This window comes from Marmota marmota, unplaced genomic scaffold (assembly GCF_001458135.2).
Source record: "Marmota marmota marmota unplaced genomic scaffold, marMar, whole genome shotgun sequence".
Lineage (NCBI taxonomy): Eukaryota > Metazoa > Chordata > Mammalia > Rodentia > Sciuridae > Marmota > Marmota marmota.
This window is the reverse complement of record NW_025999942.1, coordinates 5895545-5921443: the sequence shown is the minus strand read 5'-3', so window position 1 is coordinate 5921443 and position 25899 is coordinate 5895545. Positions and strand designations below refer to the sequence as shown.

Genomic DNA, 25899 nt, shown 5'->3' with positions numbered 1-25899 from the left:
GTTAAAGAGGCTATATTTTCTCTAATGTATGTCTTTTTCTTTACAACTAGCCAGCCTTAGTTATTTAGTTAAAGCTACAGAAGATTGACTAAAACAGTTCTCAGAACATAGAAATGAAAAACATTAAAGGAGATAGAGATGATACTTGTTCTGATCTGGTCACTACAAATTCTGTACATGTTTTGAATTATCATATGTAAAAATACTGTGTCAATTTAAAAATATTGCATGATTGCAGGATTAGAAATCTATTTAGAGAAATACATGAAAATACTAAAATTAAGACTCAGCCCATATGCAAATATATATAGCATGCCTAATTTTTAAGAAATATTCACAAGTGAAATAATCAAATCATTGTGGGCAAGCAGATTAAATGCTCACATGTATTTCCCCAAAAAGTAAGGGTAATGTGTTTTTACATTTTACACACTGTGTCATTCAAAAATCACCAGCCTTCCTGTAATCCCAGCAGCTTGGAAGACTGAGGCAAGAGGATCGCAAGTTCAAAGCCAGCCTCAGCAACTTAGCAAGGACCTACGCAACTCAGTGAGACCCTGTCTCTAAATAAAATACAAAAAAAGGCTGGGGATGTGGCTCAGTGGTTAAGCACCCTGGGTTCAATACCTGTAACAAAACAAAAACAAAAAACAGACTTTAAAAGAAAAGAATCATTTAAATTCTTGAACTTTATTCCTGAAAATGGGTAAATAAATCTTGGAAGATACAAGGAAGTAAGGCTGCTGGACAAAGACCCGAATTCAAATCATTCACTGCATAGATGGTGAAAGTGGTAGAATTACAGTGATCCTGGATTCAGTAAATACTTTAAAACAAATTTACCAGGGGCCAGCACTCCTCCAGAGACTCTGCCACATATTAACTTGTTCTATTCCTTACAACCGCATAAGGAAGGTGGGATTATTTTTCTCAATTTACAGAAGTGGAAACACAGACAATAATTTGCCTAATAAACAGCAAAATCAGGATTTTAAAAAGTACCAGCTGAGATTTGGTCTCATGATCTTAATTACTATTCTATAACGATTCTGATAAATAAACATGGGAAAACCTGCTCATGCAAAGCACAACGGTGAGGCACCTTTATTTGTACAAAATATTGATAAAGCAAGCCAAATTCAGCAATATGGCATTAAAATAATGAGATTAAAACAGGTATCTCTGAACTAAAGGCGTAATCTCATTTTCCCCACAAAGAGAAAATAATATTCCAAATCTTAGATCATCTGAAATCTTGCCAATATTACTATGAGGCCAGTTTTAAAAGCTTCTTCCCTAATTAAAAATTAATACTTTCCTTCAATAACTGTTTATTTTTACAGAGTTTCTAAGAATTTAGATTTGTGTACAATCTCCTCCAGGAAACCTGAGATTCATTCATTTAAACTCCTTTTTCTCTTGCTTCAGTATTGAATCCAAACATGCACAGACACAAATTTCAATTTTTCATACCACAAATAAACTTCACTCTTATAGAATAGTCAATTTCAAAAATACATTTAAAAGGAGACTTTCTGACCTGTACTTAAGTCTCTTATCCCAAACCACTAATTAAAGTATGAAATTTTTAAAAATATGACTTATCCAGGAGGAATAAGAAAGAGAAAAAAAGGGGATAGACCAAATTATATTGCTATATTATGTCCATATACAAATATGTAACAATGAATCCCCTTGTTGTATATGATTTTAACGCACCAATACAAGAAAATGATTTACCATTCTTTTTGTTAAGTGTTTCCCTCAGGTCTGAGTGTTTAAATCCAACTAAATGACATTAGTTTATTTTCTGATTCTGAAGGTAGTGATACAAACATAATATTTAACAATCTCAATAAATTAACAAAATAATAAAGAGTTTGCATCTCCTAAAGAAAGCTAGGCAGGAAAAGAGTTCATGCTTTCCAATAACTAAATTCCCCAAATGGCATAAAGATTTAATAAATTAATAAAGAAATATAACAACTATAAAACCCCTAATCATATGTACTTGTTAATTTTCTCACATATATCTAAAGATGAAAAAGATCTAATATAGCATTTAGAAGGCTGGCTGTGGTGTGCTTTACTCTGGAAAAGCATTGATCAATCTGGGGACAGTATGTCCCAGGTATGTGATTTTTCATAAAACTCTGTCTCTTCAAAGAGCCAGAACAAACGCATTTCAGTTCAGGAGAAACAAGTAGATGACAACTAGCTAGTTCTCAGGCACAGAGCCAAGAAGTGCACACACAAATCTGTCATTCACCTTTAATGTAGAAATAGAATCTAATCAGACTCTACTGGACACAAGTGCCACATGAGAGCAAGGAAAATGCTATCTGGAGGTCTTTTTAGATCGTGATTTTTGTCCAAAACAGACTCATTTGCTTCACCACAGAGGATTGCTGGTTGTTAACTTCCATAAGAGTATCTTTTATTTTTACTCTTAAGCTTCAAAACTCCAAAGTGCTTCAACTTTCAGAATCATAAAACACATTGTGAAATACGGTCCTACCCCAGCTTCTCTCTCTCTCTCTCTCTCTCTCTCTCTCTCTCTCTCTCTCTATATATATATATATATATATATATATATAGATAGATAGATATAGATATAGATATAGATATAGATATAGATATATAGATAGATATAGATATAGATATAGATATTGTTGTAGATGGACACAATACCTTTATTTTATTTGTTCATTTTTATGTGATGCCAGGGATTGAACCCAGTGCCTCATGCATACTAGGCAAGAGCACTACCACTGAACCACAACCCTTTCCCCCCCCAGCTAACTCTTCTTAAAGGACTCTTATTTGGCTCAGGGCCTTTACCTTTCTTCACCATATCTGGGTTCCAACATAGAAATTTTTCTCCTGCCTTAAAATGTTCAGAAAATCCACTAAATTGCTATTAACTTTAGGCTAGCTCTACGTACACACAGTGACAGGTCAATTTCTGTTGTTCCCCAGATGTTTGATCACAGCTCATATTAAATCTGCTATCATCCCCTCCACCCCCAAGTGGTCTCTGATCATTATTGTACATTTGACACAGAGGACAGGAACCAGGAAAACTCTCTGAATGACTTATCCGCATTCTCTATGACCATTATCATCAGGTATCTTTTTACAAACCCTCCAAAGGGGTGTGTTCCAAGATGCTCCATAATTTTAAGGTACACTTTGTTAGTGTCTGATGTCCTTGGAAGTTCAACTACAAGAGTTGCAGCTGTTGACTTCCATGGATAACTCCTAAGTGAACACATTTAGGACAAGTTAGTTTCCCACCTACATCATACTCCACTTCTTTCCCACATATGTATCATTGAATAACCCAATACACATTTATCATTTGTCTGGAACTGTGATAGACATGAGTGTTTACAGCCATGATTGCCCTGCTACAAATGACTACTACCTAGTAAAGAGAAAGAGCCACTTCCAAGAACCCAAAACTGAAGTTATTGTTTTTTTTTCCTTTAAAAAAAATCCTTCTTCTAGGTTACTATTTCAGTCTGTGAAGCCATCAACATCCATTCACTACAACATTGTCCCTGACTAAATTTTAACTTCCACTTTTACCAACATATAACAAAAATTCTGGTATTTGTTTATTCTTTCCAAAAACACTTCAGATCTATTTCTAAAGTTTCCCTCAACTTTTCATTTCATGTCAGCCATTTAGCAAGTCTGGATTCCTGTTAATCTATCTTGCCTCTAGTTTCTGCTCTTTCCAATGTACATGATAAATGAGGTTATCATATTTAAACATTTTTTCATGTGATCTCAATCATAAAAAGTGATCATTTCTTTCAAATTAATTTCAATTTATTCTGACTTTGTGGCAGTTTTGTGGATATTTCCTCTTCTTCCACTAGGAAAAGTTTCATCTACGCTCAACAGATTCCCAGTCCCCCATTATCATCTCACAGAGCCACAAGAAAGGCACTGAGTCAAAGCAATACAATGTCATTATCTAAAAACAACAATAGAACAAAGAGAATAGCCTTTAAAACCCCACTATTAGGGGCTGGGGTTGTGGCTCAGTGGTAGAGCTCTTGCCTAGCATGTGAGGCACTGGGTTCGATTCTCAGAATTACATATAAATAAGTAAATAAAATAAAGGTTCATCAGCTACTAATAAAAATATTTTTTAAAAAAACACTATTAGCGTCATAGACAGATATCCCGAATGAAATCAGAAAAACAGGATTATTTGTTATCAAACCCCAATTCAGCTTATGCTAGAGGTCTAGCCAATGTTACAAACCATAAAAAAAAATCAATGCTATTAAAAAATAAAACTTTTACTCATGGAAAACATTATGTAGTCAAAAATATGAAGACTCCTACCACATTAACACATGAATTTAGTGAGGTCACTAAATAAAAGGTAAATATACCAAAAGCAAATTTAAAAGCCAAAAAATTTATAACATTAAAAAATTAAATATCTAAAAATAAATGAAATCAAAGATGTTAAAAACATTTACAATGAAAAAATAAAACATTTGAGAGAAATGATAGTAGTTCTGGAATAACTGCAAATATAAAAGATGTTCATGGGTGGGAAAGCTCACTATGAAAATGTAAATTCTCCTCGAACTGACCTGCAGATTCAGTACAAATCCAGTAAGAACTCCTAGGGGTGTATGTGTGTAGTAGACAAATGATTCTAAATTTAATTTTTTTGGAAAAAAATAGGATTTTTTCATGGACTCATTAAAGGCACAGATTCATAACATAGAATACCAAAAGCACTAACAAATAATAGCTAATAAAATGAACAAAACTCAAAATCAAAGAAGGAGGGGAATAAGGATTGTAATGCATTCCACTGTTGTTGTGTATTAAAAAATAAAATAAAATAAAATCAATTAAAAAAAAAAGAAGGAGAGGATCTGGGAAACTAGCTCAGTGGTAAAGCACATGCATAGCATGTGCAAAGCCCTGGGTTCAATCTCAAGTACCACACACAAAAAAAGTTTTCACACATTCATACAATAATCACTAAAAAGAAAACATGTAAGAATATCATAATGATACTATATGCAACCACTTAAGCACTATAAATAAACCAAATGCCCAACAAAAGCAGAATGGTTGAGTTATAGCATATTCAAATAATGAGTGCTACATAGCACTGCGAAGTAATGAACTGCTACATAAGGAAACGTGGATAAAACTCATAAACTCCATAAGAAATAAAATTAAACCAGTTACAAGACTTCACACAGTATGGTTCCATTTATACAGATTCAAACAGACAAAACTAACAGATGGTGGTGACAAAAGTCAACATTGTGGTTACATGTGGAGAGGGTAAAGAGTAGAATGGAATACAAGGGGAATTTGTAGAATGGGAATGTTTAAATTCTTTATCTGGATGGTAGTTTCATGGTTGTGTTACACTGAAAATTTCCTGAGGCTCATGTTTATGATTTATGTCAGTTTGCATGTTTCATTTTATAAAAAAGAAACTATCCTATAAGAGAATTTTATTGGACCAATTCATAATTTTATGATAGAGTGATGGCCAGTGGGCATGAGTCACTCCAAAGTTAGCTCTTAGCTGGGGAACCGATCAATTAACAAGAAGGGGCTACATGAGCCACTCTTGGTAACAGGAGGACAAGCATCTTAAAACACATCTAGTACCCCAGCTCTCATGAAAGATCCTTTATATTTAGCAGCAGTCTTTAATGCAAACAGATTACAAGATACATTTTGTTTGGGATTTCTGTTGTGTTATGGTTCAGATACGAGGTGTCCCCCAAAAGCTCATACACATGAAAGAAACACAATGGATGATAGCTCAAATGCGAACCAACTAGGTTATGAGAGACTTAACCTAATCAGTGCATTCATCCACTTGAATGGATTAACTAGGTGAAAGCAGGCAAAGTAGGGGTGTGGCTAAAGGAGGTGGGTCACTGGGGGCATGCTTTTGGGGAATACATTTTGTCCCTATTGAGCCTAGTTTAATCTCTGCTTCCTGATTATCATGTCCTGAGTTACCTTCGGGCAATAGAGTTGGTCATCTACGAACTGACACCTCAGAAATGGTGAGCAAACTAATTTCTTCTCCTCTAAAAATTGTTCTGTCAGGTCTTTTGGTCACTGAAGCACAAAAGGTGACTAAAACATATTGTTAGCAATATGCTGAATTATGGTAGTTTCCCTAGATATTACCTGATTGGTGAGATTTCTGTCAAATTACAGAAAACAATATAGCTACTCTTCCCTAATTACTCTGCAATACAACCATTAAATACCATGCCTCAGTTGGCAAGTTAGTGAAACTTTCTGCCTCAGCTTCCGCCTATGAAATTGAGGGCTTATAAGATCATCAAGGCTCTTTTCATTTATAAAGGTGTGGCTCCAATGAATTCTACATTTTAAAAATGTACAGGTCTTCAGGGCTTATGTGATGAGCTAGAATAAATACTGGCTAACAGAGTTTGAGTTTTAATTGAGCATTGATGAACTCATCATCTACAACCAATCTTTTCATTCCTAGCAGCTCCCAGCCTTTTGGGTGAGGAATAAAATAGGTAACTATTATGTCAGTTGTCACTCCTCTCAACTTGTATAGCACACTCTGAGTAGATATTCTTAGGAGATAAAAGTGAGGGTTATAAAGTGAACCATTTTCACTACTTCTCTAAGCTATGCTTAGAGACACAGAAGCAGCTGAATGATCTTCTGGATGTGGTCAAAAAAAAAAAAAAAGGATGTACTCGTGGACTTGGAGCATTCTGAAGGTAAGCAAAGAAGATTTCTAAGTACAGTTCAATAAAGCACAGCATCCTAACAGAGTTTATCTGTGACTGTAAATAATTTCTTTCCCTACAGTTTTACCAGAGATGTTTAGAGTACTCAAAAACATATCTGTCACTTCATCTTGTATAATTTAAAGCAGTTTGTTACTTACGATTTTATCTCAGTAGTAAAAATACAATGCATAAAAAAATCAGAGAGTGTGGTAAGTACTTTACACACTTTATCTTAAGTAATCCTCACTGTAACCTTGTGGGAAAAGGATTTAACCTCACATAACAAGTGAAAAAATAGAGTTTGATGGCTATCCAACTGCACAGCTGAGATTTAAACTCACTTCTGTCTGATTCCCAAAGAGCATACTCCTTCCCTCCTGCCAAGGCGCACTATAAGCCACAGGAGGAGCTGCGTGGCACTGGTGTATGCCAGACGGCTGAGGCCTCAATGGGAGTGGAATGGGAGTGGATGAGAGGGGGACAAGGGTAGAGACAAGTGAAAACAGCTCGAGGAGGAGCACAGGTGGAAATGACTGGTGTGCACCAGGAGTACCATGAAGCACTGGAAGAGCAAGCGGCTCCCTGTAGCACTGACTCTGGATGCAGGAGGTCACCAAGTACGTAATCCTCTACGCAGGAGCCAGTGATGAACTTGACCTTGCTATCCTCTGGGTAGCATTTATCCAAGTGTGTTCTAAGGGTTTACGAGGTCTAAATGACCAGGTCACAGAACCTGGTCTGTTTGCAATGGAGCTTTGCTCAGAGACACAGACAAGAAACACACACACACACACACAGAAGCCCCAGGGACTCATAAGTTACTGGAAAGCAGCCTTCTCATTCTGAATAACTACAGAATTCATCAAAGGCGATCATATTTTCTTAATTCACTTTACTCACTTCCTGACGCTGGGTCTAATTTGTACTGCCCTGAATTCAAATTCCAGCTTGTCTGTTGTGAATTATATTTCCCTGGCCTAGTTCCAGTCTCTCTAAAATTCAATTTTTTTTCACATCCACAGAAGGACTATAATATCGCCTACCTCGCTATATTTGCCACTTTGGGGGAAACTAAGAAACAAGATCTGCAGAGGGCATTCAATAAAAACAGAAACTATTAGCAGGGTGTAGTGGTGCACACATTATCCCAACGACTCAGGAAGCTGAGGCAGGAGGGTTGCAAGTTTGAGGCTCGCCTCAGCAATTTCGTGAGGATTCTGTCTCACAATAAAATAAAAAGGGCTAGGGGTGTAGCTCAGTGACAGAAGACTTGCCTAAGCATGTGTAAGTCCCTAGGTTCAACCCCCAGTACCACACACACAAAGAAAGAGATTATTAACTTACTATTTTTCTTAATGATAAGTACTATTTTTGTTTTTAAAATACAGATCTTAGTAATACTACAAGCCACAGTTGCTGCTGTTACCCAAGCAGATCAGAACTTTGTCATATGAACCTCTTGTCATCTTAAGTTATGCTAAGGGAACTGTAGTCCCTAAAGACAGCCAGATCTCCGGAAAACATACACTACCATGTCACACTCTTTTCATAGAGAACGAGAAGCAAGAAGACTAGCTTATAATTGTCCACAGTAATATGATCCAAATAAATTAAAACACACAAGGGTAATCTCATTTTGAAAACCCATCATCCAGAATTCCTACTTATGGAAATTTGTTTTAGTTCTATTTTTTAAAATTTAATCTATTCCAGAATTAGACTTGAATTTTCAGTAACTTCTACACTCTCCATTCTATTACCTCCTTAATACCATCATTATTATTCCTACTATTATAAGAAAATCCACATCTTAATCACTTTCACTATGACCTTTAATCATTCATTCACTGAATCAAATACTTAAATTCCTTCCTCCCCTTCCAAGTAAATCCCCAGTCCATATAAAAATAAAAGGATTCTATATTCCCAAAAGCATATGTCAGATTTTATTCTTTTTTAATTTCCATGAATGCCTGAGTCAAAACAGTATAAAATCTCTGCTCACAGCACTAAAAGGCACAAGGCTAAGAACTGTCTGTGGTCCTTCCAGTAGCCACTAGCCAGCCACATGTGCCCAACTGAGCATCTGAAATGCGGTTGGTCCAATGCAAGTTGTTCTGCAAGGATGAAATACAGAATGTGAAGACCTGATAGGTAAACTAATTTTTAATATTTCAATATCATTTTATATGCTGAAACAATAAATTTTTGCATGAGAATGAACATATAATTTTAAAATTAATTTCAACTGTTTTTAAATCATTTTTTAATGTGGCAATTTGAAACTTAGTTATTTAAGTGGCTTCATTTATATTTTTATTGGACAGCACCAGTAGAGGTCTCACATTTAAAACCCATGCCCAACACATTGGGAATTTCCCTGGCCTTTTATTGTATGTTATATAGACCTGAATGGTATGTCTGCTTTGTCCACTAAACTCTCAAAAGAGGTTTTGCTGTTTAATCTAGCATTTCTTTATCTGGATGTGAATTTATCACAACATGTCCTGTTAATTAAGCTCAATCTTCTTCCCCTTGGAGGCTATAATTGTGCAGAATGTATCTGAACCGAGCACCCACCCCCCAGTCCACTGCTATGTCCTAAAGAATAACTGTATTTAGATTAATAAAATGTAACCCATTCTGTGTCACTCAGCCACTCTACTGCTGCTATAAAATGCATTGGACAACACATTTTCAAGCCGAACACAGCCAAGGATATTATGTCACAGTGCCATTTGGAAACTCAGGCCAAACAATCTTCTTAATTTCTAAATGTCAAACCTCCTGACAATAACATTTTCATCCATCCTGTGAGTGTCTTACTCTTGTTCCTTGTGTGCTTCTCCTCAGGCACTCTTCTGAGTTAACAAATTTGATAATCTAGTTTATAATTTTCATAATGTATTAAAGTAGTAAAAGGATTCACTGAACATACAGGGAATTTTGCAGCTGTCTGGCTCTTTTGTGGACAACTAGCAGCACCTTAAAAAAAAAATGACCACATGTTTTAACTCTAACCAATCATTTGTCTCACAGGGCTATATGTAAAGACAAGGTTTTTAAACATAATCTCTACCAAATATCCCTGGCCTACTTGGAGAGGGCATTTAGTAGGGAGCCTGCTGTCACCTGGACCATCCCTATTAGGCAGCACACGCAGCACTGTGGTCCAGAGACACTGACTCAGAAGGCCTTTAGAGTCAACAACTCCCCACAGCTTAGTATCAATTTCAGGAGAGACATCCATTTGAAAGGATTCCCTGAACCCTCAAGCTCAGGATACCCTGGTGGTGCCAGGCCACATAAGAAGTTGCCAAGGCCAGAAGCAATGGTGCACGCCTATAATCCCAGCAGCTCAGGAGGCTGAGGTGGGAGGATAGCAAGTTCAAAGCCAGCTTCAGCAAAAGTGAGGCACTAAGCAACTCAGTGAGACCCTATCTCTAAATAAAATACAAAATAGGCTGGGGAGATGGCTCAGTGGTCCAGTCTAGTGCCACAGAGTTCAATCCCCAGTACCCAACCCTCATCGCCCCCCTCCCAAAAAAAGAAGTTACCAAAGGCTAACTGTTATGGTTTGGAATGTGAGGTGTCCCTCAAAAGCTCATGTGTGAAACAATGCAAGCGGGTTTATAGGAGAAATTATTGTGTTCTGAGAGTCTTAACACTATTGGTGAATTAATCCCTTGCTGGGATTATCTGAGTAGTAACTAGAGGCAGGTGAGGTGTGGCTGGAGGAGATGGGTCATGCATGGCTTTGGAGTATATATTTGTACTTGGCAAGTGAAGACCCCTCTTCTCTGCTTCCTGATGATTGTGTGAGTTGCTTCCCTCTGCCACACTCCTCTGCCACACTTTTCTGCCATGATGTTCACCTCGCCTCAAGCCCGGAAGAATGGAGAATGTATGGATTGAGACCTCTGAAACCATAAGCCCCCAAATAGACTTTTCTTCCTCTAAAATTGTGCTGGCCAGGTGTTTTAGTCACAGAAGTTAAAAAGATGACAAAAATACTTACCCAATGTTTTCCAACTTTTTCACAGTATTCAACTGTCTGAGCCAACCAGCACCTGAGCATGCCTGTAACTAATCACAGTGCTCCAGTTGGGAAGCACTGGGCTGACTTAGGGAGCTACATATACAAATGTTCTTAATGTAATTGAAAGGAAGGAGTATACGAAGCCAGAATAAGACAGTGGCAGGAACAAAGAAAGACCCTTTGTTGAGGACCACTGCTACACCACTCCTGACAAGCACTGCCCTGCAGTGATACTCAAATGAAATTAGAAATCTGCTTATTTATGAAATCTAATTTTTAAAATAAGGGCAGAGTTATTTTAAACAGTTGTACTGAAACAGAAACCCTAAACACCACTCACATATCAGCTCCAGTTCTTGGCATGTACTGTTGGATGCAGACTTTAAATATCTAAGAAGACAAAGGAATTACAAATCACAGAGACCCCAGATTTATCTGGGTCCTTGCAACTGTGTGCCAGGAGGAACATAAATGCACACAATAAAACATGGTGCTCAGGAGGCTGAGACAGAAGAATCACGAGTTCAAAGCCAGCCTCAGCAATGGCAAGGCACTAAGCAACTCAGTGAGACCCTGTCTCTAAATAAACTCAGTGGTTGAGTGCCCCTGAGCTCAATCCCTGGTACCAAAAAAAAAAAAAAAGAAAAAGAAAAATGGTGTTTCTTAGTGAAACAGCAATTCAACAATTTCCCTTGTAGATTTTGTTTTTAGAATTTACATAAAAATGGTATGTGAAATTTTTTTTAAGAATCACATTATTTAAAGTAAACAAGAGAGCCCGAATGAATTCCCTGCTATAACAGCCGATTTCAACCACACAAACGGAATTATTTCCCTTTTTCTAAGGAAAAGTTTGCTAAGTAGACTTTTAAGCAAACCTAAGAGAACAAGAACTTTTTAAACCAGCTCTGGAAAAATGTGATTCTCAAGGATTCTTCCATAGTTTGGAATTCTTGACAGCTCTGGACAATTTAGACTGCTATTCAATTATAACCTACACTATATTCGAGAAGGCTCCAGAACATTACATTTCAGCTGTTCAGGTACACCATCCAAGTGGATATAAGATGTAGTAACACTAACACAGCAATGGATTGCCCTAATCCACACTAACAAACAGTTTTCATCGAGTATCCTGTGTTTGTTTACTGGTAATGAATAAAACATTAAAATTGCCATTTAGAATATAAAGCACTATTGTTCTTGCAAAAGGTAAAGTTATGCTGGCTGTAGTTTAGGGTACTGAGGGCTGTTATTTATAGAATAAAACCCATTATCACTCCTCAAATATTGAACAAGAATAGTTTGTATTCAAAGATAAAGTTGCCACAGGGGACTATTGATATAGGAAATGTGGCTGGAGAGATATGGAATGCATATTAAAATTTATATACTGAAAAGAAAAAAATGTAGTTAACAGGTACATTTAATATTCCAGCAGCATCGACTGCAATTGTTAAAGTTACATTTGCTGACATTTCAATTATAACCTTCTATTTTCAGGACCTTCAGTTCAATCCAAAATTTTTCTGCAGGCCCAAAAGTATGTACTTTACAAGGTCTTGGTGTGCAAATGATTTTTTCGTTAGTGCTCAGCAGACTGAAACTTTCAGGAAAAGGACAAACGGTAAATTTGAATGTGTCTTTTCTTTCTAGACATCCAAATTGTGAAATGAACAGAGTAAGAACTTAAGACAATGCTTTCCCAGATTACACCGTGAGGTTAAGAGCTGCCCTGGATACTTAAATAGTAAATGGTGGTTTCAAGGATCAAACCCCAAGCTCTCTGAATCCTTACTCTACGCTCATGATTTCTATGGTCCACTGTTTTTTCATTATCATCATTTGCTAGAAATTTATGTATTTATTTATTTAAAAAAAATTTAGTTATAGTTGAACACAATACCTTTATTTTATTTATTTATTTTTATGTGGTGCTGAGGATCAAACCCAGGGCCTTGCACATGCTAGACGAGCACTCTACCACTGAGCCACAACCCCAGCCCTGTATTTTTTTTTTTTTTTTGTACTGGATTAAACCCAGGGGCATGCAGACACTAAGCCATATCTGCAGCCCTTTTTTTATAATTTATTTAGAGACAGTGTCTCACTGAGTTGTTCTGGGCCTCCCTAAGTTGCTGGGGCTGGATTTGAACTCTCCATTCTCCTGTGTCAGACTCCTGAGACACTGGGATTACAGGCATGTGCCAGGAAAAATGTTTATTCTTATCTTTTCTAATATTTTACAACTCACTGTTATCATATACAGAGCCACATCTAGTTTAATGTTACTGAAATCCTCCATCCATATACAGTTGGTATATGTAAAACTCTCTAAATTCTGAGGCCCCTACTAAATTATGAATTCAATGAGCATAAAGGCACTGTAGGGCCTACCAAAGTTACTTAGCCCCCCTAAAACCCAGGCTCCTCAAATGTAAATAATAATAATAATAATAGTAATAATAATAATAATAGTGCCTCTGTCATAAACTGGCTAAGGAAATTAAATAAAATAATGCAGACAGAGAGCTTAGCATGTGCCCAGGACATAGGAAGCACCTTGTAAATGTTGGTTATTATCAACCTTGATGTCATCATTACTTTTATCCACTCTAGTGTCCCCCTGACTTCCACAGGGTTTGGCACATGAGAGACACTCAGTAAATAACAATGATTACTTTAAGACTTTTTAAACAACGCATTTATATATCCTCACTTGTGCCCTTTCTCTCCACAGCATTATGGAAAATCAAACACAAATATCTGTACTCTGTTCCCTTCCAAAACACTACTCCTCACCCTAACATTCATGTGGCTAACTCGTACTTTGCATTTAGCCTTTGGCTCCCTTTCTCCTCTTGGGGTCTTTTCTTAGTAAACTTGGAGTCTACTATGATCCCAATGATGTTATCATTGGACTCACTATTGACCCTGTTTCCACAGCCCCTAACACCAAGTATTCTTAACGTTTTTTCACTTGCTTTAATACTCCCTTAGACTGCAAAATCCAAGCCAGATACTAGCCTTTTCCCATTGTAAAGAACATAAGAGGTATTCAATAAACACTGGTTAAACAAATGAATAAGTATTTCTAAGTAACTTTTGCATTTCTTAGACTTCCCACTAAATATCACACTGGATGTAGCATTTGGCTCAACATTACAAATAAATAAAAAGGAAAAAAGAAAAGAGCCAGTTTTGTTTGTTTAATTGGGGGAAAAAGGCTTGGATAACTTCTCTTAGAGAGATGGCCATTAACATGTGAAAGCTACACATCATCACCAACCTCTAGGAAAATGAGAATTAAAATCAAAATCTAGGAGGATCTGGAATTCAAAGTCAGCCTCAACAACTCAGTGAGGCCCTAGCAACTTAGCAAGATCCTGTCTCAAAAATAAGTATAAAAAAAGTTCTGGGGATGTGGCTCAGTGATTAAGTACCCCTGGGTTGAATCCCTGGTATCAAAGGGAAAAAAAAAGAGGCTAATATATAGCCATTTGAAAGCAAAAAGTGAGAGAGAATATGAAGAACAGTGAGAATCTGGAATTCTCATTCTGATGATGAAGTCTACACTGGCATAGTCATTTAGGAAAATCAGAATATCTGCTAAAATGAAGAAAAAATATTTCTTCTTACTCAGAAGTTCCACTTCTTAGTAACATACCTAAAGAACAGGTATATGGCATACTAAAATGCACTTATGAGAACAGTAACACAGCACAGACCTCACAGATAAGAACCAGAAACAAATCCCAATGTCCATCAGCAGTAAAGGGATAAACAGGCCAGGTGTAATGGTGCCTGCCTACAATCCCAGGGACTCCAAAGGCTAAGGCAGGAGGTTGGCAAGTTCGAGGCCAGCCTCAGCAACTTAGTGAGACCCTGCCCTAAAATTTAAAAATTAAAAAGTCAGGTAATATATCTCAGTGGTAAAATACACCTGGATTGAAAAAAATAAGATAAATATAAAAGGATAAACAGTACTTTAGAAGCTCTGATAAATTCCTATAATGGAATATTTTACAGCAATAAAGAATATCACAGTAAGGATAGAGCTCAAAAACAAACAATGTTGAGTCAAAGTAGCAAGACACAAAAGAGCACAGGTTGTTTGCAGTTTCAGGGGCAGATAGTCCCTTATGGAGATAAGAGCATGGAGTTGACTCTTGTGCAAGTGGCTGCTGGTGATTTTCCAGTTTGATTTGATTTGTTTGATTTGAGTGGATACTACACATATGTGTTTGGTTTATGGGAGTTCATCCACTTGTACATGTGTAATATACGCACTTTCCTGCAGGTGATCTATACTTTGCCCAAAAGATTAACAAAGTAAAATGACTAAAATACCATCATCCTTAAAAAACAAAAAAGAAAAGTCAACACAAGTTATTCACACAACTGCAGAAAGACTGAAATCCTTTGAATCTGACTAGTCAGTAGATTCTATTTGAGAGCTCATCTTAATCATATTTCTAACTCTTATCTTTACTGGAAAGTTCTCTTTTAATTTATTTGCTAAATGTAGACCACATACACAAGAGCTGACATTAACATAAAAGGTGACTGAAGAGCAGAAGCAGGGAGAAATAGGAGAAGAAGTTTTCCCTAGATAAGCTGGTAACTTTCAAAAGTGATGGAAATGAAACCCAAACCCACATAGGTACTTTCATTGTAGGCACATCCATCCTTAACAATGGTCTGAGTTTGAAGTCATTGGCCATACAGCAGAAGACCCATCAGAGGCTCTGGTGAAGCTGTCAAGGGTGATCTACCCCAAGGTAGAAGAGGCAAGAAAACACCAGAGAATGCAGTTCCAGGATTGTCACCAAGGCTCTGCTACAGGCAGGAAGGGCACATGGGGCCTTGGATTCTAGGTGCACCTGCCAGCTTCACACAGCCTTCCTGAACCATGTCAAGGAAGACCATGAGAAGATGAGATGGAACAACCAAGGCCATGAGAAAACCTTTGAAAGTTCTTATACGTTTTTTTTATGCTTTTCATTTTATTTGTACTATGTATACTTATAAATGTACATACAGACATATGCATATGTTATATATACATGAGTAGATATTTCTTATCTACAATAAGAGAAACTTCAGTATTGAAGGCATTTTGCCAGTTTACATAATGACATTTCTGCACAATACATTCTTGTCCAAATATCTTGCTGGTTAGAAACTTCAGAATCTGGGACTGAAGTTATAGCTCAGCAGTAGAGCGCTTGCCTCATACATGTGAGGCACTGGGTTAAATTCCCAGCACCACATGTATATAAGCAAAAAAGGTCCATCAACAACTTTGAAATATATATATAAAACTTTAGAATCTCATTCTCTCTCTCCACACCCAGCTAATTCTTTCTTATTCATGACACATGCCTACTAATCTCCTACAAAAATGACTTCAGATGGATAAATATCCTAAAGGGTGCTCACTACTGTGTATATAGTATATGAAATAAATCAACATATGTCAATTTCAACAAGGCAAATTCACCTTTGGAAATGGATAACTGTTCAAATCATTCACAAATGTACTTTTCACTAAACATTTCATTTCTGTTTCATCGGGAATTTTGTTTAAGTCCACGGCATACAAATATTTAGACATATTTTTGACCCTACCATAGCCTAGTCACCAAGACTGTCATATTAAAAGTCACATCATATTTTTACTTTTTACTGATGAAAACAAACATCCCCTTGGGGCTGGGGTTGTGGCTCAGTGGCAGAGTGCTTGCCTATCATGTATGAGGCACTGGGTTCGATTCTCAGCACCACATGTCAATAAATAAAATAAAGGTCCATTGACAACTAAAAAAAAATAATAAAAAAAGAAAAAAAACAAACATCCCATCTCAGCCATGCTTTATACATCCAACAGAAGTTATAAAATGTGCACAGATTAAATAAGTTTCTTTTTAAGCTAGAAGAGGAACATATTTCATTTTAATTTACAGCAATATAGTAGAGGTACACAGTTTGGGATTCAGAGGTCTACAGTAGGAAACTAACAATTGAGGCAAATAAAAAGTTCTGTTTTATGACTATTTAGGAATATTTACATACGTAATTAAAATTTTAACTGATTACATGCCAAATACAAAATTGCTGAAATTAGAATTAACTTATTTTATTGGCATTAAATTGAAAAACAATATATATTTTTCCAAATAGAACTCATTCTCAAACTATCCATACAGAAATATATTTCTGAGCTGGGGATGCAGCTGGGTACTTGCCAAGCACATGAGAGTAGCTGGATTCAATCCCCAGTACTGTCAAAAAGTTAAAAAAAAATTATTCTTTCTCTCTCTCATTTTTGTGAGTGTGTGTGTGTGTGTGTGTATAAATTCTATCCCCATACTAGTACCATCTATATGAAGATTCAAATTGAAAAGTTCCCAGCCAAAAAAGCAATTGAATTTAATTCCATTTCATTGTTAACTCTTTGGATAATAAGTATACTCATCACAAATCTGTATTAAACTACAGAATTATCATAGAAAGAAGTTTCCGTTTATGTTGTTCATACTGAAAACCAGATTTTTCTGTCAAGAAGATTATTCAAAATAGGGTATTTTTGCCACTTTTTTTTATTGGTGCATTATAGTTGTATATAATGATGGGATTTGTTACATATTCGTGCAAGCAAAGTAGCTCTTTTTAACATACAAGTCTCTTGTAATCAAATACCTAACATTATACATTTAAATTTAAATAAAAGATGGGATCAGATCAATATAATTTTGCATCTTTTCTTGTAATTAAACTAAGAAATAAAATTTCTTCTTTTCTTGGAATTTGTGGAAAATGCTTCCAATTGTAACATTTTAAGAAGGTCATCTACTCCTTTGTTGCCTCAGCAAAAGCAAAATAAATTGTCCAAATTGAAAACCACATCAAACCCCTCTGGTCTTTTCTTTCAGTAACCTCTGTAACAGTAACAAACTCAAATCAGGATTCCGATTCTGTGAGTCCTACATCCACATGCTCTCACTGCTCAATGTCAATGCTTGGACATTAAATATAAGTGTCAGGCGGTCATAAAATCTCAACAATTCCAAAAACTTTAGGGATCAAACATAAAGTGACATTTTGCTATGTGGGGATTGAAATCTCATGGCCTGTGGCCACTTCTTAAAGGGGTTTGTCATGCTCAGAAATAAGGAAGAAACATTCAGGCTGCCTTTAAAAGGAGAACATTCTTAGAGAGATGTAGCTCAGAGTAAGAGCCCCTGCCTAGCATGCCGGAAGCCCTGCACTGGAACCCCAACACTTTCAAAAACAAAACAAGATCATCCTACATGGAATTTGGTTATCTTATCTAATGTAAACATTAGTCACTAACATATTTTTTCATGCATACATACTTCAAGAAGCAATTTCTGAAATTTAATAACATTTGGCTTCTAAAGAAAAATCACCAGTGCTCATGAACTAAAACAACTTTCCTGTAACCAAAGTAATAGAGAAAAGGCAAGTAATCCAAGGCAGTGATGGAGCCAAGATTCTCAACTCCCCCTTCAACCTATCACAGCTCTCCGAAAGAAAGAAAATGAGAATTCTACTCACTACAGGTCAAATCCTATAAAAATGACAGCCCCACCTTAGTGATACCTAATACATCACACTTGAGGTCTTGGCGTGAGCAGCAAATTTGACAAAATGCAATGATTTAGAATGCACTCTGATTTTTCAAGTCAGTATTACTGCCAGAACCAAGAAAAATGAAAACTCTCTAAGACATGTGTTTTCAGAGATTTACAACCAGGGAGAAATAGAGAAAGGGAAGGAGATTAGGTAAGTGTTTAGACTTTCCCATCAAAATACAGACTGGAAAGGAGATTTTAACATCAGTCACTTCTTTTGCAATTTTGAAAAAGGACAACTGACAAATCCCATGGTTTTTCATTGCCATCAGGATCCAGATCCCTTTCAAATCTGCCTCAACACAGCTCCACCAAGTAAAAAAAACCCTATCGTAGAAAAAAGGTGGTTCCAGGTAAAGGCTATGCAGAGTGAAATGAGACATGGAAAGAAAAAAAGCATTTTGAACTAAGCTCAAAAGGAACAGTTGGTGCCGTAAGTAAAATCAGTTTGATTTGTCCCTAATAAGTATGTAAAATTGCTACTCACATTTGGAATGATCAGGCATTTGACTTGATAGCATACCCACACTTTTCTCATCAAGAGTGAAAAAGAGATGACTTACTGTAATAAATTCTGTTCTATTAACTCTATTTTAGTTTAAGGGAAATAAGGGTCCTGGAAGTTGACAGGTGGTTATAATTTCATGTCTCTAAGAAACTTTTAATAGAAGAAGTTACAAACAGGACATGATGTTCTCAAGAGAGGAATTTCTATAGAAATGACTCTGGGTAGGAGAGGTAGGGAGCACAAGAGAAGGAATAAGAGCTTTGGTGTCAGATCCAGAGAGGGCAGAGGCTGGCTAGCACAAGGTACAGGAAAGCAGACTGCTCACATCTCCTCAACTCTGTGACTACACTTCAGTAGCATAAAGTAATCAATCAGAATCTGTGTATTGATATAAGGAAATACACAAATTCAAGTTGGTATGTTTTATTCAGAAAGCTGTTTAACAGCCATTTGGTTAGTTTCAAATTACAATTCTAAGTTAACAGTCACCTACCGATAAAATAGAAGTGCTATCACGGACCTCAAAAGATTGATATGAACGTTAATATAAGGGTGCTTAGCACAGGTACAAGAATGTCAGCTCTAACTATTATTACTTTCAAGGACTGCCATCAAGTGTTCATCTCAGAAACCACCCTCTCAGAACTTCACCAACAATGAAGTCTCCTTAATGGTATCGCAAGCTAGACCACAGCCTTCAAATAGTTCTATAGCAGCCAAATCAGCAGCGGAACAAGCATACAAAAAGGAACAAAGTGTGGTCATCAGGAAGCTAGCCAAGCATGCAAGACTGACGGGAAGACCGGCACAGAGTGAAATGTCAATAACAGTGCACTGAGTCCATGCCTTCTTACGTGAAACAGACCTGCATTAAATAAACCTCCTATGTACTTCAAATACGTGGTCATTATGTAAGAAATGGCAACAAAGGAATCCTGGAAGGTACTGAGCACAGTGTCACAGTAGTCACAAGAACCTCTTAGTCAATAACACCATAGACAGACATGAGTCAAACAGATGGGTCTACAATATAGGATGGGGTCTGCAAGACAGGAAGGAATGAGCTTCTAGCAAGTCATCCCATAACACAGAGGCAACATTGACTGCTCAGGGAACTTCGGAACTTGGGGGTGGGGGAGAAATTTGTGTGTGTGTATATACACACACACACACATATATACATACACACACATATATATACACACAAAAAAATACACACACATATATGTATATATTATTATTATTATTAACCACACATACTTCCCATGGCACACAAGAAAATTTATCCCTAGCTAAATAAATTTCTGTATAGTGCCTAAGTCTGCACACATGTGCACATCAAGTCTCCTCTCTACAAACTCAATCGATTCATGCTCCAGCTTAAGAAGCCGCCAGTGGCTGCAATTGTCCTGCTGCCTCCCACTTCCACCAGATGGCATTTTCCCTATTTTGTTCCTTCTCACTGAGAATCCCCTCATTTTCACTTTTCAACCCACACTTCCATTCTCATCTCCTTAATGTGGGCCTAAGATAGGCTTTCCAAAAGTAGACCAGGCAGTGGTACAGAGAAAAGAAACAAGGTGAACCTAAAAACCACATCAGCCCTCATTCAAGCCAGCGGCAGCCCCTGGGGACCACTGGGATTCCCAGACACCCTGCTCACTGGGGCCACCTTCAAAGCTGTCTGGGAAAGCACCTTGTAGGATGGAGAATCAGGTAGCGAATTTGCTTTTGTCTTAGTGGGGACGTGCCTTACTTAATCTAAATCCATCCACTATATACTTTAAAAAAAATTAAAATCTCAAAAAAGAGCTTGAAATTATAAATATCCTGATTATTTATATCCTGGTCATTCAAAGGAATGTGAAGATTTTTAGACCTACAGTTTTCAACATTGGCTGCACATGGAAATGTACTACAAGCTTTAAAACTGCCTTAGAGTCATCTGCATCTCTGACCAATGACAAGACTGGCATTGGGGCTCAGGCACTGGTAAATTTTAAAAGCCGTGCAGGTGATCTCAGTGTGCAGCCAGGGTTTAGAGAACTGTTGCAGACAGGCTAGCTCTCACCCTTTGCTCTGCATTGTGATTTTCAGCCCTTGCTGGGTATCCCCAGAGCTAAGCCCCACCCTGGCCTAGCTAAGTAGATTCCCTGAGGATGTGGTCCTAGTTTGGAAAGCTTTCCCATATGATACCAAACTGAAGCTATGATTGAAAAGAAATGCCCTTCGACTAGTGGTTCTAAGCTTTGTTTTTAGAATACCTTGAACTATTTAAAAAATTTTATAAGCTACTTTTATATCATTTATGATAGCATTGACCCTTGGGGAACTTTAAAATTACATACTTGCTTTAAGAACAGACTTGCAAGAGAAAAACAGATTATGTTCTTATCAGATACTTACAGGCAGGTGTATTAGTTTCCCAGGGCTGCTGTACAAAGTACCACACACGAGATGGCTTGTAACAGGAATTTTCTCTCTCAAAGCTCCAGAGACTGAAAGTCCAAAATCAGATTCTCAGGGAAGTCATATTCATTCATTCATTCATTCTCTCTCTCTCTCTCTCTCTCTCTCTCTCTCTCTCTCAAGCTGTAGGAAAGTATCTATTCCATGCCCTTCTCTTAGTTTCCGGGATTGCCACAATCATGCTGTTTCTGGGTTTGTTGGCACATCCTTTCCATATTTGCCTCCCTCATACAAGTTCTCCCTAGATGTCTTTGTCTCTCCTTTTCTTTAAAAACATAATCAGAACAGATCAAGGGGGCCACCCTATTCCAATATGACCTTAACTAATTACACTGGCAACAATCAACCTTATTTCCAAAGAGGTTCCAAGAAAGATGCATTTTGTAGGACCATGATTTAACCCAATAAAGCAGAAAAGGGGTGATGGATAGCAATTACGATCAGAAACATCACCGCTTATTATGAACAGGTAAAAGATTAACAAAATTTCTAGGGACCTCAGAGAAAGAAGTATGTGAAACAGAGCTAAGGTTAAGGGTGTCCCCACCAGATTAGTGGAAAGAGACTCCAAGCCCTAACAGCTCACCACCACCAATGAATGCACTGGGGTCCTGCTCCAACTCCCAGATTCTGAAATACCAAGTTTTTCATAGAATATAACTTTCAAATTTATATCTACACTGTCAGAATTAAAGAAATGTCCCTAAAAAATTTCATATGAAAGCTTGACTATTTCCCTATGTGTATGGGAATACATACATGTGAGATATAGAGTTACTATATGACGGCAGTACCATTTTCTAATCAAGAGGTATCAGAGAAAATGTGCTTTGCAGTGGATCATATACATACCCATTCAATCATATTTGAAGTTGGAATTTTGAATTCCAACTTCACACTCCAACCAAGAGCCAAACAGTGAATTCTTCATAGTTTAGCCCCTCAATTGCCCAGCTAATATAAAAGGTTTATATACTTGATTATACTCACATGGTATAATTAGTGCAGAACTTTTATTTTCAATAAATGAAAAAAGTGAGTGTCTGTGATATTTTCTCATGCTCAAGGTTTCTTGGTGTATCAAGTTCTTAACAATGACAGCAGCAATCAGCTCCCAAGAGCAAACACGTCCATCATGAAAACATATAGTACAAAATACTGTTTTCCCAAATCCTAAATCCATAGTTACAAATTAGTTTGGTTCCTTTAGATGTTTCATCTTCTCTGCCCTGAAATGTACTATAAAATAACAGAAAAAAAATTAACAAATTATTTTGTTCATTTAAACACTTTTTTTTTAAAGAGGGATAGGCAGAATCATTTGCTTAAGCCAAATTGAGTTTCCATGAATGCAAATGCACCTCTCTAAAACACAGAAAATTAGAAGAAACTCTATGTACTCTAACAGATTCTTATCAATTATTTCAGCTTCTACAGACCTCAAATATTTCTCTATAGAAAACAGCCCACTTCCTCCTTGACACTTTTCAAACTTTAATAACCCACTGTTTCCCTAACTATGTTAAGTCCTCAACATAAATAAATTTCTCTTATAGCTCTGGGAGGAAAAAAAGCTCTTCTATTTACTAAATTGACACTTATTTTGATCTCTTACAAACCCATTCAGATAACAATTTATATATAATAGAGTCTGAAGCAAGTGAACTCCTTGAGGAATTTAAAATACCTTAGAAGTCAGGAACAAATGCAAATACACTGAAAACGCAAGGGGGCTGGGTCTCAGTTGCTTGCCTTTGTCTACTTTGCTTGACAGCAATGTTTTAAAGCACAGGCAGGAAATAAATCCTTCAATTTGGCTATGATCCTTGGAAAGAAGCTTAAAGCAGTTTAATAACAGGAGTAAGATTAAACCATACTTCTTTAAAAAATAATTCAAAGGTGGCAAAAGGAAGTGCCTTTATGCAAATATCATTCCTTCCCAACCACTTCTATCTTCCAAGAAAAGAACTCCTTGGCAAATATACTCAGATGAAGGGTCCAAATGCTATAGCTGATGCCTATCTCTGCTACAGCTTCAAGGTCATTTGGAAAGCTCTTTATGGTGCTAAAATTTGGTTAGGAACTTAGTAAATTACACATTTTGGACAGGTGGCTTTTTCTAGACTCTTAAAAAAAAATCAATGAATATCCCAATGAGATGCAAAGATTCTAGTAACTTGTTGCCACAGGCCCATCCGGCACATAGTGCTCACTCACTAACATAAACTGGGCATGAAAGATACCCAAAGGAATTCAGGACAACCCAAGATTATACATTGCATTTTTTAAGAGCAAATAGTCATTGTCATAAACACAAAACGATGTAGATTATGTCAATCAATAAAGCAAAATGAAATGCATTTGGCTGATCAGATGACATTATTAAATTTTAAATGCCTACGGTTATGGTTAGATGATAAGAACAAGTAATTATAAAAGGCATATATTTTCCAAGGACTTAATAATGGCCAGATAATCACTCCTCTGGAGTTCCCACAACAGGACTGAAAACATTGGTAGAATGCAAACATTACTTCCTTACATAAGTTAGATTTGCTAAGATTTTTATAGGATATTCTTAAAACATCAACTTTATTAACAATTGTAATTCATCTCACCTGAAATGTACCCATCACTATCAGTTTCATCACATTTTTATTAAAAACAATGCACGTAGATCACAAATTCATTTCATGAAAAAATTACCTCTCCTTTAAGACCTTGGGGTATGGGGGAGCTTTCTGCATTACAGAAAAAGAGAGGTTTTAAAAAACTTCTCCACATTCCAACTACTTAATATATGTGTAGACAATGAAGAAAGGTGGAAGAGAAAAGAATATTAGTTCATTTTAATTTAATAAAAAAAAGGAAAGATTTCCCAATCAACCTTTTCAAGCTACGATTCTCTAAAAATAAAAAATAAAATAAATTCCCCTTAAATCTTAAATTAGATAATGAATAAAAATCATCTTATATTGAACACTTAAAATGTTAAAATGGTAATTTCATGTCATATGTTATAATTAAAAAATAAAAATTAGCAGTGATATTTAGAGGTTTTCTATCTTAAAACAGGAAAGGAATGGTTTTCATCATTGTAATTTACATATTCTCAAGTTAGATACGGTTACATGAACATATGAGGATTTAACTACAAGTTGCTCTTTGAGGACAAGAAGAGGTCTTACTCATCTTTGAATTTCCATAGAAGAGTGTTTTACCACCAGTAAAGAGCTATAACTTTGTTAAATAACTTTTTTTTTAAAGTTTTAATTTATGTTACATTTCACAACAGTTTAAAAAAATACACACTTGACTTGGACTAAATATCATCAATATCCTTCACACCAATTTCTATCTAGATAAATCTGAACAGTAATTCTACCTTTCCGTAATCTGTATCCTAGGTTAAGATCACAATAATTTTTAAGGTTTTTCAACTACCTTTTCTCAGACCTACAAGAGGCAGAGTAACTCAACAGACACTTCGCAAAACAAAAAATATGGTGAACAAATACATGAAAAAATGTTCAATATCTCTAGCAATTACAGAAATGCAAATTAAAACTATTCCATCTCACTCTAGGCAGAATGGCAATTATCAAGAATACAAGTAACAAAAATGTTGGTGAGGATGTGGGGGGAAAGGTTCACTCAGACATTGTTGGTGGGACTGCAAATTGGTGCAACCACTCTGGAAGGCGGTTTGGCAATTTCTCAAGCAACTAGGTATGAAACCACCAGTTATCTCACTCCTCAGTATATATCCAAAGGATTTAAAATCAGTGTACTACGTGATACATCCACATCAGTGTTCACAGCAGCCAAATTCACAACTAAGCTATGAAACCAACCTAGGTGCCCTTCAACAGATGAATGGATAAAGAAAAATGTGATATATATACACAATGAAATACTACTCAGCCATAAAAAAATAATGACTTTATAACATTTGCCCATTTGCCGGTAAATAGATGGATCTGGAGACTATCCTGCTAAGTAAAATAAGCCAATCCCCAAATACCAAAGGTATGTGGATACTAACCCTCAATGGAGAAGGTGGGTAGAAGTTCAGTTGGTTAAACAAAGGGGAATGACTGGAAAGGGGGGTGGTGGTAAAAGGAAAGACAGTGGAATGAATCAGACACAAATTTACTATATACATAAATGAATATACCACAGTGAATCTCACTACCATGTATATCCACTAGAAAAAAAAATGTTTTTAAAGCCCTAGGGGTGAATGTCTGAAAAATCAATAGAGGGAAGGCAGCAGTGGGTGTGGGGAGGAAGGGAAATGAGAGGTACTGGAGACTGAATTAGAACAAGATATACATGCTTTTATAATTATGTTAAAATGGATTCTGTCATGCATAAATGAAAACTGAAAAAAAAAAAAAAAAAAAGGTACTCTGCGGTACTAAAAAAAAAAAAAAAAAA

General features: G+C 36.5%; 1 protein-coding gene across 16 annotated transcripts in view; it reads right to left on the bottom strand.

Annotated features, from left to right (window-relative positions):
- Positions 1-25899, bottom strand: part of Klf12 (Kruppel like factor 12) — a 430087-nt gene that overhangs the window by 304736 nt on the left and 99452 nt on the right. For 4 of the 16 annotated variants that reach the window (XM_048801307.1, XM_048801312.1, XM_048801311.1 and 1 more), the window contains one exon: positions 21397-21488. The exons of 10 other annotated variants lie outside the window; for them this stretch is intronic. The gene's annotated coding sequence lies outside the window, so the exon portion shown is untranslated. Of the gene's footprint in view, positions 1-21396; positions 24351-25899 lie in introns of those variants that run through there. 2 more of the 16 variants (XM_048801315.1, XM_048801308.1) reach the window with 2 other exon arrangements.